Source organism: Rhea pennata, chromosome 10 (genome assembly GCF_028389875.1).
Source record: "Rhea pennata isolate bPtePen1 chromosome 10, bPtePen1.pri, whole genome shotgun sequence".
Taxonomy (NCBI): domain Eukaryota; kingdom Metazoa; phylum Chordata; class Aves; order Rheiformes; family Rheidae; genus Rhea; species Rhea pennata.
The window spans coordinates 4,509,365-4,526,531 of record NC_084672.1 but is presented as its reverse complement, the minus strand read 5'-3'; the positions used below and the strand labels follow the sequence as shown (position 1 = coordinate 4,526,531).

At 42.3% G+C, this 17,167-nt stretch overlaps 1 protein-coding gene across 1 annotated transcript in view; it reads left to right on the top strand.

Moving 5' to 3' along the window:
• Positions 1–446: 446 nt before the first annotated feature.
• The window catches only part of MEF2A (myocyte enhancer factor 2A), a 110,705-nt gene continuing 93,984 nt past the window's right edge, over positions 447–17,167 (top strand). Inside the window, exon 1 of the mRNA XM_062583368.1 lies at positions 447–520. The gene's annotated coding sequence lies outside the window, so the exon portion shown is untranslated. The remainder of the gene's footprint in view (positions 521–17,167) is intronic.

The window sequence follows — 17,167 nt, the reverse complement described above, 5'->3', positions numbered from 1 at the left end:
ACTTCTTCTTTGTTCCTTTGAGCAGCCTCAGTCTGAAGCATTTGGAGCTTTTCTGTATTTTAAGCGAAATTTCTAAGATGCACATTTATTTACATTCTAAAGTGGGCAGTGTGAAAAGCTAAGTATGCATCTTTTTCCTATTTCCTGTTGCACATTAACGGAGTACGCTGACGGTGACAAAAGTAATTTAACCTACAACAGTCCTGTGTGTGGGATGGCCAGTAGTTATCAATGGTACATGATGTTTGCTGTTATTAATGTATTGCTCCTCTTAAGCCAGGGAACATGTCTTGTGAGGCAGCACAGCGCTGGGGAGAGTTCAGGTATCCCAGTAGCCTGGAGCATGAGCCGTGGAGATGCTGACTGTCCAGGATAGGATGACCCGGTTTGCATCCTGAGAGATGCAAGGTGGGTGAAAACTTTTTTTTTTTTTTTTCTTCCTATAGATGCTGTTGCACTTTGTAGCAACAATCATGCACTTGCAGCGGCAGGGCCAGAATTTAGCGGTGCCCCTTTGCTGGTGAGTATACTTGCTCTGAGCTACACGGTTATTTTTCTTCCATTCCTCTCTTTCTCAGTCACTGAGCGATTTTTAAAAAGGAAATGGTGCTCTGGCCAGGAAGCACTGAGGGTGGCCTGCCGATGGCGTTCGTGGTGATGGTGAGTAGGAACCTAGAAACTGCTTCCTCTTCAGAGCCAGGATTTGCTAGCTGTTCTTATAGGAAGATTTACTTGGATATGCCGTTGCTCACCCTTTTAGTGCTACCAGTTAGACCAGCTTCCCTTCTGAAGTTCCCACGTGAGATTTCTTGGCCCAGCCAGCACCCACCTTTTGCCTCTGCAGCTCTGTTTGTTCTCCAGTGTCGCATCATGTGTGAAATGGTCTTTTTTTTTTACTGAGAACCACAAGTCCGAGCTTCCTATGTCACACTGCGTTTGTAAGGCTTACTCTGATACTGACAGATAAGGAGTCCGTGACAGGGCTGTGACAACACAGCCTGGCAAATATTACCCTGATGAGCGCTCGGGAGCTCGCAGCCATCAGCAGACCCGGGGTCTGCAGGAGGTGGTTGTCAGCAGCGTGCGGGGGGGGAAGCCGTGCAGTGCAATCGCGTTAGTGCTCGCGCAGAGGATGAACTCCTGAGAGACGACTTGGCACTGGCTTATGCTCAAGGGCAGTTGTTGGAGCAGCTTGTGAACGGGCAGCTTGCCAGCTCGATGGGCAGAGCTGCGGACAGCTAATAGCCCGCGTGTGCATGCAGGGAAAGGCAAGATGCACAGCTGGGAAATTGGAAAGAGATTTCTGTAAACTTCTGCTCTGAGGGGTAAGAGGACGTTCAGGCGATGCCAATCCATGGAGGAGCAAAGAAATGATTTCTGGCAGCTACGACAGGTTCTTGGTCCCGCTGAATCTGACAGACTGCTTTGGGGGAGAGCTGGAGATGTCACGGTTAATGAGTATGGAAATTGTATCGGTCGCTTGGCCATCTAGGTTTTAAATGTTGTCAATCTATGAAACACAGTGCTTCAGTCTAACATTTTCTGATTGCCTAGTTTAAGGCATAAAAATCAGCCAGGCTTTCTGTAATGAGTTCGTATCTATAGAAAACAAGCTGTTGATAGCAAAGCAGAAATCTTGGCTTCCCATCTCAACGAGTTAAGTTTAATTTAAATTAATCAACAAAGATGGTGGGCAGGAGAGGAAGAGAGGTTGTTTTTTTTTGCTTACGTATCTTTGTCTCACCTGACGAACTGAATTCCCTGCGATTTTTCTGTCTCCCTGCTAGGCCCGCAGGACCTCTGTCCCAGCTCCGCTCTGGGCGCACTCTGACTCGCGAGCTCTGCGCCGTTCCTCTCACTCGGCTCATCTTTGCATCCTTGCGCCTATTTAGAATCTGCACCAGAAATGCTGGGCTGAAGCAAAACGTATTTACTGTAAACACGTTGTCACGCAGCGTTTCAGTTTAGTGAGGGATAATTATCAAAGCTGCAAGACAAAGGTGCCCTGTGTCTTTTAACTGGAGCGTGGAAGGGATACTCCCGGAGTCTAATGAGTCTGTGGCTGTTGCAGACGTCCAAGTGGGCCTTCCTGTCTCCAGAAGAGCCAGAAAGTCACTCTGGGAAGGCAGAGTGTGGAATCTGACACTACCATGTAATTGAGGAAAAAGAGGCCACATGCAATATTGATGAGCAGAAGGCTGGGCTTAATGTTAACAAGGGAGAAGAAAGCGGCTTCGGAACCCTGGCTTTCCACTCCGCCGCGTGAGAAAGGCTTGTGCTTTAAATTGCGTGCGTTTGCAACAGGAGGGAGACAGAGCTGTTGTTTGTGCCGGGCCGTGTTTTGTGTGCGTGGTGGTGTACGAGGCTGAAGGAGAGGCAGGGATCGCCCCAAGGAGCGCGCTCGCTGTTGGCTCTTCTTCCCACTCTACCAAGCAGATTTAAGTGACAATTGCTGCTGGTGGCTGCTAACGGTCACCCTGCTTCAGGGTGGGATCAGTGATCATTTGCATTGCGCATCAGCACTAATCTGCAAGCTCGTATTTCCAAAGTTGCATCCTGTTATTTTCTGTAGGTCCCAAAAGGCAAATAAACCTCAGTTTCTTCTCTTCTCAAGGCACTAACTTCTCCTGTCACCACTTCTGCATTACAGCTAGTTGTCCTTTTCCTTGTAAGAAAATTAGCCCGGTGGGGTAAAATGAGAATAAGTAGGTCTCTGTAAAAGTCAGGAAGCAAAGTGAACACCACCGCACTGGAACTGATGGGGAGAAAAGTACTCTGTTCCTTGATTTCTAACACTGCCTCATTGATTCTTTTCTTGGTTCAATTAGCAGTTACTGCTTTTCCTTAAACTTCCTTCATAACTATTTAGTGGAGTGGATTCTTAACAGCAGTACCCCTGAGAAGTCTTAACACCGGGGAGGGGGGGGAAAGCTGAGATATGGGGATTGTACCTGCGACCCAAAACGAGCATATTGGAGCAGGGAATTGCTATTTCTAATAGCCTCACTTGAAAGTCACTTTGCAGCAGGTTTGTGACCGCACAGTTTGTGGCAACACAGTTTGTGAGCGTTTCCAGAGGGACAAGAAGGCATGTACCCGAGAGGTGAAAATGAGTAAGTGTGGTTTTTTTTCCCTAATATGAAAACAGGAGTATTGTAAAGTTTTCTCTGTCCCCAAGCTTGTTACAGCAAAGAAAGTTAAGGGCTATTGAATACAAATGTGTTTTTGAAAGGAAGGATTGGAATAGGAGAGGCTGGAGGTGAGGCACAGCGGTGGGGGAGGCAGCCAGTGTGGGGACTGGTGAGTCATGCATCCTCCAGCAAGGAGCACTGACTCACCCATCACTCTGCTGTTCCCTCTCTGCTGTGACTGAGGACTAGTGAATTAATACTCAACTTTGCTCTGCAAGCACCCTGGTTAGAGAGATGTAAGAGGGGCGAAGCTGGAAGTCATGGACAACTGGAGTGAGCGGCAAAGGCAGGCGCTGCGGCAAGCGCAGCCTGATGGTCGGTTTTCCTGCGGAGGATCCCTGCAGAGCTGCAAGGGGAGATTCCCCGGTGCGTGGGTTGGGCGCGGAGCAGCGTTCAGCTCCAACAGCTGGGTTATGCACCCGAGTCTTCAATACCTGTTTACGCTCCCTCCTTTGCAGGCCAAGGCTCTGGTGCTCCTCTTGGCGCTCCTCACACTGCTCCTCCCGAGGGGAGCTTGGCGCTCCAACGGCAGCCCCTGGAGCCAGGCTTTGCAGCTAGGACAGCTGCCAGCTGAACCTTCACTGTAGAGTAAATTCAGATGCAATCAGGAATGGGGAACATAGTTCTACACTGCTGTTTGTGATCTCCTGTCCAGCTCATAACGCTTAACAGATGAGGAGATCCATCATTTATTCTGCAGTATCTTCAGGCTTATAAAAGCAAATGTATCTTTTTATCCTGTATGCAGGAGAGCAATTCCGCAGGGCTAGAGAACCGACCAAAGGGCCATGTCGGTTTTTCCTCCTCTGACAGTTAGGAAAGGAAAAACCACCCAAGAATGACCCTAAAAGCTGATTTGCCCTTTGATTGTTACCACTTGAAAGAGATTTGTTACGAGCTAAGTGTAAAGCGCCCTAATACGCAATGTGGAGTTCTAATTATTCTCAAAGCAGCGAACGACTCTCCGAGCGTATTTGTGCGGTGAGCGTTGAGGGCAGGGGCTGTAACTGTAGATTACAGTCAGTCCCTGACTCTGGGATCAGAAAATGGGATTGCAATTGCAAGTCACTGCTGCAATTTTCTTTCACTTTACAAGTTTTATATTGGCAATGTGACGTAATTAATGAACCAAAGCAGTGCCACAGAAGAGGAATAATTTTAATGTTCTTTTTAAAGATGCCACTGAATCAACAGGGCCATTTAAAAAGGCATTTTAGTCTGGAGATGAGGGAACTAATACGAGAAAGCAGGCAGGGATTTGTGAGTGTCAGATCCCAAGTAAGCAGGTTGGTTGGGGTCAGCCAGGTGGGCACTGGTGTGCTTGGCATACAATGGCAAAGGCGGAAGTTGCTGACTTTTAGGCCTAACTAGTTAGATTCTGCTATCTGGGTCAGAATTAAAGCTCTGTAGGACTTAGTCTCCCTCTCTCGCCTTCCTAAAGAGCGAGCTGCAGCCCTGCGTTCCACTGTGCAGGAGCAGTATTTTTCCACCCATGTCATAGGCTTTCTGACTCTACCAGCTGCATAAGTGATGTCTACGTGGTCTTTCGAAGGCAGATACAAGCTTACTCTGGCTGTTCTCCAAGAGAGCCAGAAGCCATGTAGATGCAGCTAATATGCCGCATGCCCAAATTACTGTGGCCTGCTGAGAGGCAGGATATTAGCTTAGGCTCAGGGCTCTGGCCAGCTCAGACCACAGGTAAAGCAACTTTTTATTGGCCTGCAGATAAACATGCAGATGCGGATACTCAACTTGCACAGGATTTGGAAAGCCATTTTTGCTACCAGTTATGGCATCAGGGTCTATGCCATGGAGCTGACTCTACTAAGCCCAGACAGACACAACCTAGTTCTGCATCTTGCCTCCAGCACAAGGAGCAGCATCACCACTTGGTTGTCCTGACAGCCAGACAGCTTGACAGTGGCCAGAGAAAACTGCTCTCTGGACTTGATCCAATTTCTGGGCCTCCATTTGGCTATCCCTGCTGTAGGCATACCCAGAATTTCTCTTCTGTTTGGGATGGCAGTGACTTTTTATGCATAGGAAGAGTTTGAATTCAGTGCTTGCTGGCTCCATGAGTTTCTGCAGGAGATGAATATGAGGCACCTGATTATCCGTATTGTATTCTGAGGCCTAAAGATGTACATGCATGTTTGTGAAGTCCAACTTTTAACTCAGAAGAAAGGCTGCCTCCAATTTGGATGGATATCTTTGCTGTTTTTTCTCCTAAAATTTCTCATTATCTTAATTTTGAAGACTGCTCCACTTAAGAAATTCCTTCATGCATTACTATGTAACATTAAAGAAACAGGCAGTTTGTGTGTGTGTATATACACATACACATATATAAACATGCTGTATATAAACAAAGAAACAGATATTTATATGTAAGTACATATATAAAATTCAGTGTCACTTATCTTAGAAGAATGATACGTAAAGATATTAAGATTCCACAGCAAAAACTGAGAATTCAGTGTACTGCATTCTAGGCATTATCATGGTGCAGTGAATCTGGGACCTCTTTTACTTAAAGTAAGTAAGTATCCCCTCTCTCCTACTCATATTCCCTTATCTGCAGTGTTTCTGGAACATTAAAGCATTGCAAAAGCAGGGATTTGAATAACTGTCTCAACCATTGGGGACATAACTACAATTTGAACAGGGAGAAGTTTTAATTAAACAGACCTATCAGGTGAAATCCTTACCCTGTTAGGGTCAAGTGCAAAACCCCCACTGAGCGCCCGTGGAGTCAGGATTTTGCCCGTATCTTGTAACATTTACTTTTTCTGAATTTGAGCCGTTACTGCTATAATGGAAAAGATGATCTAAAAATAGAAAACAGACTGACCTAAAATAGTTTGTAACATCTATATCATAGCACTCATTGAGGATGTATCTAAATGCTATGTTGATTAATCCTGAACTGGGGAAAATATGATTCACTGGAAAGGACTGGGATTGTACCAGTAATTCACTACTGGAAGGTACACAAATACGGACTTAGTGCTCCATGTTTCCAGTTTAAACTTTATTTGCAAGCTGTCAGAACCATCTGCCGTTCTCCCACCTACCTGGGTCTATTTCTGAGCAGCCTGGACAAAATGCTCGAACTGGTTCGTGTGAGCTATCGGCTGCTCTCCTTGAGCAACTTTTCCCCCTGCCTTTTACAGAAAACAAAACAGCCACATCAAGTCAGGTTGCTGTGAGCAGCTTTCAAGAGAGATGTCAGTCGCACTTAGCGCACAGCTGGGGCCAAAGTGAAAGCTGTATAAGTGCCTAAGCTATTCAGCTGGAAATTACATCTTGTGCAGGAACCTAAATGTCAAGTTCCACAGCCCCCCTCGCAGCCAGACCGCTTACAACGCCCCTTTTTCCATGACTCTTCTTCACTTTGCTACAGATGTAACTCTACTTTCCTTCAGATACAATAAATCATATATGGGAATGCCACAAAGCAAAGCAAGCTGTCATGCAGGACTTCACGTCACACTTAGCCACATTAACGAGTAAACAGAGCCCACAGGAAAGATGCCTTTTAAAATGCACTGTTTGTGTCAGCGGTGCTAAAACTAACAAATCACAACAATGAAAGCAAAAAGAGAATCATCAGATGCACCTAAAGCTATGGGCTATAAAGTCAGATCAATGGAAAAAAGCTCAAATATGTGCAAATCTTTGGGACAGCATATAAATTACACTTTCCATGCACAATAGGGCAGCGTATACTCCCAGCCTTGTGATGAAAGGACAGCCCTGAAAGGAAGAGCAAACATAACGATGTAAAGACGAGGCATCAGAAGTGAGTATCTTTCTTATTTAGGAATCTGCTCACAGCGAAGAAGCAAAGAGACTCCAACCGAAACCTTCAGGACAGAAGAAAGAGAGAACTGTAACAGTGCTGCATGGATAACAAGCAAGTTGGCATGAAGAAAGGGATCAAATATATGTGTTTAGAAGGAGCCACAGAGCCCATGCAGGATAGCATGCATCCCCAGGGCATTTGGAGGCAATCCGTTTTGCCAATCAGCAGATTTGGTCCAAACTTACAGCAAGGTAACAGAATGAGAATTTCACTGTTGATGAGGGAGGAGCAAGATGTGTACCAGAAAAAAAACACAACTTGCGATAGGGTGTAAGAAATGGTGATGGGAAACAGCTTTGCTTTACTTGCTATTGCTAGTTGGTTTTCCAGCTACATCCCTCAAATCTGGCTTCTGTAGTATACACGTTACAACTAGTTACTCTTCCACTGAACCACTTCTTGAATTAAAGACCTCTGGAGGAACCTTCCAGCTTACTAACACAGTGACAGGAAAACAGTGGTTTTAAAAGGTAGCTAGATTTCTTATGTTCTTGCTTGCTGCATGTTGATATGATCAGTAGTGTCTGATCTGGAGTTAACAGTAGCTGTGGTTTAGGTTTTCCTACTTCAGTCATTCCCAAAAAGGTTTGTGCTCATGTGTGTCGGTTGGTACTAGTTGGTACTGAAGAACCATCAACTGTAACAGCTGACTTTTTAAAGTTAATACTAAGGCTAAGTACATAACATTTATTTTCTCCTGAAGAAAGCATGTATGCTCTGGTTAAGGGGCAGATGAAAACTATGTCTGGGAGAGCAGTGGCTGATGACTTAGTTCTAGCATGATGAAATGAATAACCAATTAACTTCAAGCTCCAATACCTCGGATGCTTGTTGTCACAGAGTAGCAGCTTGACTGAGTGGCAGCTCTGGTTTAATTGACATGTATTAACAGAAATTGCTCAATTTACACAGAGTACTTCTGTCTGCTGTTTTAGAGGTTTTTGTCCCACATAGGCTGACTTCTTAGCTTTGGAAGAAATGGAGAACTTGTAAGGGTCATTAAAGAAATTACTAAAGCTTTTGCACATGCAATAGGCTAGACTGCTGACCGAGATGCATAGTATGCACATGCCACCGCACATACTTCCTAGATAATGCTACTGATGCGATCTTAATCTGGACGTAGTGCTGGAGGCAACTTTCTTTCCAACACTCAATTATCCTAATAATAACATGTTTTTTCCCTCTCTGTTCTGAATGTGTGGCCTTCTGCAACTGTGCAGTATGCACAGAGTACTGCTTTAAGAGAGCAAAAAAAACCCAGCAAACCATTCTCATCCCACAGCAAAGGGCACTTACATTGTCCTCCATGGTATGGGACCTAGGCTGTATCTTTACCTTGGATGGGTGAGCCAAGTGACCGCCCCGACAAAGTGCTGCGTTTCTTCCCACAGGTTACAGAAGGGCTCCTTACTTGTTCTGAATAGCCATATAGGAGCAAATTTGAAGTGCGGTCTGCAACCCGGACTACGGGGTGTTATAGGGGCAATACTGTCTTTGCATTGTCCACGTGTATCTTGTATTCTCCCTAGTGGGATGCTGATCCATAACAGAGCCTTCTAAAGTCTCCTGCAAAACAAAGAATTCAGAGTAGTTTCCCACGGCCATTCTCAATAAAAGAATTTCTTAGAAGAGTTAACTCAGCCAGGAAATGGAAACTAGGGGGCCAAATTCCATTATTCAAGCCAATCTCCTATTGGTAAAAATTTCAAAAATTGTCCCTAGATGACTAATCTCAATTACGCATTCCTAATTACAGTAATTCTTCCAAGAGATGAAGGGTGAAACCATTTGAGAAAATCGAGCTTTACTTGCTTGTTATTCATTAGGGATTATTTTGCTAGATTGAATTACTAATAATACTTAAGATTATTAAAATTTATAAAATCCTTGTTTATTTTGCAGTATCTATATCATTTTCAGCTCTTTAGTGCTTTTCAAGCTCAAGGAATGAAAACAAACTCAACCATTTCGTGTTTGTTCGTGGTTTGCTTTTACCAGGAACATGTTAGCATTATTACATATTTGTTATTAAATGATGGCAGAGTGCACATATCTGAGACAAAGCGGAATACCCGTTCTTACCTCCAAGAGTTTATAATTGCAAAGAATGGAGGATACCAAATCTGCGAGGAGAGCCAGTGGAGGCATTGCTGCCTTCACCTCTGTCTCTCTGATTGCTCGCAGAAGTACCTGTAAATTTGGCTCACATTTTTGCTTATGTCTCAAATCATATTGGTTGCTTGAAGTGAATGCATGTGCCCTAGGCAATGAATAGCATTTGGGCATGGGATTTTTGCTTTTCAGGGCTAGCTGAAAGTATTTCCATTGATATTCGGTTAAACTGTGGTGGATTTAGTTAAGCTAGAGCTGGGTTCCTTCCTTTATTCTGCACTAAGAATGATTTGTGTCAATTTACCTTAAATCTATTCCTAATTGACTTAAACTGAACTGATGTAACACCTGGTTTATGCCCTCAATTATCCCATTTTAACCAATAGCTCAGGCATGCTGTCCAGCTCCAGCAACTTAACGAGTTACCGCACATGAGCTGAGGCACGGTAACTGCAGTGTGTCTTTCTTAAGCCTGCAGCAAACGTGAGCTAAAATGTGTCAGCTTAACCTCAGGGGCCAAAAAAAAAAAAAAAAAGGAAAAAGTCTAAACTGGTTTCTTCCCTCTCCGATTGCCAGGGGCTAAGAGCAAACACACATGGTCAATTACCACGGCTCAGTGGGTGCCTGGGAAGCTGTCAGACATGTCAGCACATGAATGAGATCACTCATTCATGTATTCAGACCCTGAAAGCATCATTTAAAACCGGCTTTACATAAGCAAGTGTTAACTATGGGTAAGGACACGTGAACAAATTAGTGTGGGGATAACAAGTTTTTATGTGTCAGCTTTCCCTTATGCCTAGGTGATTTGAGGTAGCCTCTTCCGCTTTCACTGAGGGGGAAGGTATAGATAACACCTGGCAAATTCAGAGCTTGGCTTCCATTGCTGTAATTGCTTTAAGGTAGTTTAAAGCAGTTTAGCTTGGCTAAAATGTAATAAAATAGATTTAAACCATTCCTATACCAGTTAAGCTAAACCTATTAACGCATTTTACTCTTAGCTTAGGTGGTGCAGTTTTACATGTGAATTCTTTAAATTAGTAAGAGTTTTTCCATTTAGCTTATAGGGCAGTATTTTACTGAGTACATAGAGAAGCCTGCTGCCCCTGGTTTCAGAGCCTAATTTAAAGATGAACTAGCCTCTTTCTTAAAAACAAAAATCTGCCACCACTAACAAAAGAAAACTGGCAAACCCCTACTTTCAGCTTTCTTCCCAGATAACACTAGTTTTATTACTCCACCCTGTGGGAGAGCTAAGAAGAAATTTGCTCCTTCCCAGCTAGGAACAAACACAGGATTTGCTAAACTGAAACTAAGGATACAAAACTCCCAAACTCAGGATAAGTCTGGACCCAGTTTCAAACTATGACTGAGGCCAAGGAAACACAAGACCAAACAGAAAAACTTTGCATGCTTTTCCTTTCTATTCAATAACAATTCAATAAACAATAAACTCAATCTCAGTTAATCTTTTGCTGCTTCCAATAATGGAAGGAAAGACATTTGATGAAATTATGCGAGATGCTTTTTCATGCAGATTGATTCAGCACAAGGCTGCAGGACCAGGCATTATTAGCCCAAGTAACATGGACATGTTTTGAACACTGCTCCTTTCTCTGCTATCAGCCACCACCACCTCTGCAGTAATGTGACAGCAAGAGCAAAAGGACAGGAAGGCGACAAAGTTTGCCCACGCAAGCAGAAAAGAACTTTCTGTCCAAAGCCAGCTGGCTTGGCTTGGAAATGAAATGGCATTTTAGTATGAGATGACACGTTTACATGCGTACTGGAGCTCTGTTTCAAAACAGTTGTCCTAGATGCAACAGCAGGTTCTGTGAAGTAGTTTGTCATCAAGTGACCATAGGAAACAGGTGAGCTGTCTGAGTGCCAATTTGTCTTCTAAACTGTTTGACAGATGAAGAAACCATGCTCAGAAAAATGCAACAAATGTGCTGCCCCATTTCATCTTTAGAATTGAGCATATTTTTTAGGAAAGGGTTGAGAAAATATATAATAATAATGGCCCTAAATAACATCAAAGAAAATAAAAAGCCCCTTAGTAAATGCCTGATACTGTTTGTTCAGCTACAGACCTTAGAAATGTGCCCAAGTTGATCTGTGTTAATGCTCTTGTTAATTTACCATTACTTTAAAGGGCTGCTAGGAGAAGGGAAGCTGATATATGTTGTTTATCCTGTGCGACACAGAGACCACAGTTCACTCAACTAGGTGTAACCCTAAAGAAATCATTGAGAAATACACCAACAATATGTTAGTACTCAAGAGCCTGGACAGCATCGTAAAGTACCCAAAATGCACCTTGTAAACTGCCTAAGTTTAATTTTTAAACTTTATTTGGTAAGTTAACTGCTTCAGAAGTTTCTTTGCTATACCTCAGTGTTACAACAGATCATACAGAGCCAGTATGGGTTCTGTATATGAAGCTTACAAGACTGGGGCTATAGCATGTGCCTTTTCTTATGTACAATGTATTCAATGGAGTATATAGTATAACAGGTAAAATACAATAAAAAATACTATTTAAACTAACTTTTAAAGAACTGAATATCTACAGCACTCCCTGATCGCAGTGGGAGCTGAGGATGCTCTGCACAAGGCAGAAGCACCTTATCTGGCTTTTAAGAGCTCCACAAGGCATTTGTCACATGAAGAGGCACCATCAATTTCAAATCAACTTTAAAAAGCAGTTCAAAGACATTTAAGGTACTGTGGTCTCCTATGTCTATTTCTGTCCCTTTTGTTTCCTAACAGCATGGGATACTGACCACACATACTGCAGTCAAATATAGAAATTAAGCTAACGGAAAAAAAGATTTTTTTTTTCTTTAATCTCTTGGAAAATTTTCCAGACTACAGCACAGCACAGTTCTTAAATGGATAATGTCCCTTTCAGAATTTATTTGGCAGGTAATGTTAGAAGAAAAAAGACTTCAGGGTCAGTCTGAGCATTAAAAAGCCCCCTTTTAACCAATTAAAAATCTGTATTAGAGATAAGGGCAAGCTCTGTTTGAACAAGTCTCCAAATAGTAAATTATATCCTACAACTTAGATATGAAAATAAAATTGTAATATCCTCATAAGTGATTTCTGTCTCTTTGGAAGAAGAGCAAGTTCTAACCTAAGAAAATTCTGACTACATAAAAATAGTTTAGCATTGAAATTATTTTTGTAGCTTTATACATATTTTGACTGTCATATATTACCAGGTGAAGGTCTGCAATTTTTGAATAATGTAGTAAATATAATTTTTAAAAGGGGTTAAGTGATAAAATATTACAGGAAGAGAAAAATACATTTTAATAAAGAAAATATTGAACTGAATAACTATTTTTTTCAGATCTACTGTGCAATCTGTGTGTTCTCTATAAGATGTCAAGTTATAATACGCATACATACACTTTGCTCTCTCTATAAATATACACATGCACGACACATTTCTAAAAGCAGTAAATGAGTGCTGGGGAAATACAGAAACAATGAAGTTCCTAAGAGAGGCTTATTTTTTCAAGTTATTAAAAGAAGGTGGCAAGCATTCATGAGGATATGAAAATTTAAAGCCGTCTGCAGGAAACTCAGAAAACCTCTGGTTAAGGCTGCTGCCAAAAAATCTCAGCTATGTTATGTCAGAATATTTAATTGCAAGCTGCAATTTTAATGAATGGAAAGATATGGCAAAAGCAGGAAGTTTCTGAAGCAACATAGAGCAACCATGAAAATAAAATACCAAAGGTTGTAATCTTAAATGCTGTTGGAAGCTGGAATTTCCATCCACGCTCTGACTCCTTTTCCTACTGTGCAGAATTTGCCAGCTGTCTGGCTAAAGAGAGGTAAGCTGTTCTGGATATCATCTTCTCCTGGTCTCAAGGCAGCACTCGTTATGTCTATGTGAAGAAGTCAACTTCTTTGAATTTGTCGTTAAGAGTGTTTACAGAAGTGCAGCTTAGGGATAAAGAGAGGAAAAGCAAACGTCAGAGTGCATTAAATAACATATTTTCTTTACTTTCCAAGAAGCTTGCTTGCAACATGATGTTACTATTTATATCGGATCTCTTAAACCCAGCTGTTGGTTCATGTTAACATGCAGAATGGTGAGAAAATCCCAGCAGAAAAGCGTGAATCCCGGAGAGACCTGTGTTCTGTCATTGTGAGGACCTATAAAATAGCACAAGTTTGCTGTGATATGGATCAGGCACACAGTCAGTGATGCAGGCAATACAAATATTTCCAGTGTTGATCTCTGGCAGGAGGAGGCCAACAGCAAAGCAAAAGAAAAAGTACCAAATGCAACAGAAAACTTCAGATAACATAGCTAGAACCCATGGTTGGAAAGGTTTTAAAGAGAACTTTTACCTGTAACTCAAAACTGGCAAATATACTGTATACCCACGTTACAGCATTCTTAGACAAACTGTGTCTGATCTAATCTTATGTACCTTGGCTACAAAATCTGGAAAAACAAATACTCTCAAGGCAATCAGATTACTGCATGTACCATATAACGATGTGGAAATATTAGTGGTTTAAAGAGGGCAGTTTATGAAATAGACTGAGTGAATTTAATTCATGCATTGTGAGGTAATTTGGAATTCAGTAAAGTAAGGAAATCTTTACTTGATTGTATCTGTATTTGGTGGAGCACCAGAGTCAAACAAGAGTGTAATAATGATACTCAACCATGGATAGAGTCATGGGAATCTGTTCGGAGCCAGCCTTCTGAGACTGACAGTCTAGCCTCTGTATTAAAGGGGTCATTATGGGGTTAACAAGGTTACCCAAAGTATTAATGGAAAGGAACCATTATTTGCTTCTTTCCTTCTTTCTTCCTGTTTTGTAGGTGGGACTCCCCCCTTCTTATATCCTTTGTCTCTAATGGAAGTTCTCATCCTGAAAAAACGTGAGTACAGTTTGGTTTTGTTGCAGTAAGTAGTCTTATATAAAAATCTTCATTCATGGAGAACTTCCACCATTGTAAGTGAAACGATATTAGGAATTAATCTGGTCTGTGATTTTTAAGAAAATGTGTTCTTTAAAGCTTTTTCTTAGCCCCTTCTTCCCTATAAAGGATATTTTAATTGTTTGACAAATATGCAAAAGCCACATAACACCCCCTTTTCCACTTCTTTATAGTTTAAAAAGTCCTGCATTTTGTTTTTATACAAAGCTCACCTTTAAGAGCACAAGACTAAGATTTTTTTTCTTCAGAACACAAGATGAAAAAGCTGCTATGTGGAATATTACAAAAATTTGAAAGGAGGCCTGAGGAACAGCTGTGGTGTGTCTCTCTGGAATGTTTTTCAAGAAGATCTTAAAATGTAAGTTAAAAGCTAGTAGAGATATGAGACTGGAGATCGTGCCTCCAAACACCTTGAACTGGTGGAAATCCACTGGAATAGAGATGCATGGAAAAGCTCTATTGCCATAATGACTGCTGGATAATGACTCTATTCAACTATAAGGCTATTTGGTTAAAACTGAGAATACTGGTTTCTTTTTTTCATAGTTTTCTTTGTATTTCCTATTTCTTGGGATTGATTCTCCTTTAGAATACTATGAAAATTACACAGGCCTGCTGCTTGGTCAAGGAAAGCGATTTCAGGTGGTTCCTTTTGATCTGTCTGTGACATACTTTGCCTATGGGTTGTAGGTAAGATGAGCAGAATTGCATTCAGTGGTTGTTCTCTTATTTCTCAAGAGTGATCGTAGCACATCGTTGTGACGATTTTTCACCTGCTAAATTGGATGTTCTTTAGGGTTTTGTTGTGTTGTTGTTTCTATGGCTAGAGGTTCGTTAGTCTTTTAAAGGTCATATTTTTTTCTCTGTAACATGGACTTGCCTTAATCACCTACAGCTTTGTATCCTTTGGATTGTCCAGGTACATTTTACTGTTGCAGTTTTCTTGTAAATTCTAGCTAACACAGAACATGGCCATCAAGCTAGGTAGTGATTTTAGTCATTTTGATCTATAAAACCTTATATGGTTTTATTCATGTCATCCTAAGGGGTGTTATTTTTCACTTACGCTATTGTGACATGTGAGAACATCTGTGACCTCCCCTCCCAATTCTTTTTCATTAGCAGTCCCAAGAGAGGTCTGGAGAAGCAGATATAGCAGCAAATCATTGTGTATGGAAAACAACATCTGTAGTTTCAATTGGGTGCCATATTTTACACTTCCTTTTCTCAATTGTTACATAGGGCAGCATTTCAATTGAGAAAGGAATGCATCTGAGTGTGAGTGAAGGATGCTGCTCTATATGCCTTAACTATTGTTTGCAAGGCATATATAGAAATCCCCTGAGCAGCAAACGCTGTGCTTATTCCTCTAGTGCTGCTGAAGAGAACAGATTAGAACCAATTATATATCTCTTTGACTTCCTGCTCTATTTTTTCCAGCTTAGAATAATATGGTTACATACAGAAAATAATTAATAATGAGTATAACCAGAAGTCCATGCTCAGGCCTGACTTCATTTTTTTTATTCAGACTTCCACTGACTTGTAAAACTTAAATAAAGAATTCAGGATTTTATCTAATGTCTTTTTAGTATGTTGCTTTTATGAGAGGATTTCAGAGTATTAATCATTAGATTCTAGTAATAGACTTTATAACTATTATGGATGATAGGTATGGTCAGGAATAAAAGAATAAATTATATTCATATAAAAATCAGTGACATTTGGACTGTTCATGTTGAGAAACGTAAGAAATCTGTATGTACTTAAATCTCTTCCTGTTCATTATAGGTCAGTAACAAGCAGCTTGGAAACATGACAGTAGATGGCAACTATTTGTATTTTGTTATTTCTGTGTTTTTTCCACACCTTTTATTAGCTCTTTACAAGATCCACAGTTAAGAGATCGCATGCTTGTGCACTTCTGTTTTGAAGGAAAGGTGGACGTTTCAGAAGCTGTTGAACTTATAGCTCTGGCTATATATTTAAATTCCAAGTAACCAGCCCACTGTAAATACTGATCTTCAAAATTTCAGTGAGCTGCTGCTGCTTCCATTTGAGCTAAGCAGTTGCAAAAAGACAACAGAAGTTTACACTCATTTTGGGGGAACGGCCTTGGAGGAGCTACGCTGCGTCCTCCAACGGTGTGGTGAGCACACTTGGAGCTGGTGTTTCTGCCGTTATTTCTTTCATCTTCGTTTCTAGTAATTTTTGGATTTTTTTTTAATGTGGCCTTTGATTCTTGCATCCTGAAGCAAAGGCGCATCCGCTCTCTGTCAGTGATTTACCGCTTTGAAATGGCTCTCACGGTTGCACTCCGAGGCTTGATACCTTGCAGTGTAAATCTAGAAAAGCAGAACTGCACGGAAGATTTTTGGCAAGTAACTTTTTATCATCAAAATTTTATCTTTGAGTCATTCTTTGGCAGCTGCTTTCTGTGAAGGAGAAAGACGCCAGTTTTATGTCTTTTATTATGTACTTCTAAGCAGCCTTTTGCACTTAAAAGCAGAAGTGATGGGAGCTCTGGCAAAGGTAACGTGAGCTGGAGACTGATGGGGAGAGGACCGTCACCCCAGCCGGAAGGCGCAGGCCGAGCCCACGACCTCACAGAGCAGTAACTCTCACAGAAAGACAGCAAATACTCGTTTCTGCGACAAAATGATCGTTTCTGTGGCAGAAGCGACGACAGCTGAGCAGCCGTGGAGGCTGCGGGGCCTGGAGGCGGCCGCCGCCCCCCCCCCCTCACCCCGGGCCCGGCACAGCCGTTGCCCCGGGCAACCCCTCAGCACGTCGCCGCCGCAGCCGGGGCGCGCACAACCCGCCCCTACGGGGCCAGGCGCGGCCGCGCATGCGCCGCCGCCCGGCTGGGTGGAGCTATGTACGTGCGTCACCGGCGGCGAAGCAAGGGACGGGGCGCCCTGGCCGACGGCGGAGTGCGGATACGCATGCGCTGTCGCGAAGGTTGGGGAGGAGGGGGCAAGCCCGAAGGCTTCATTCGCAGTAGGCCCCGCGTGAGCTCGG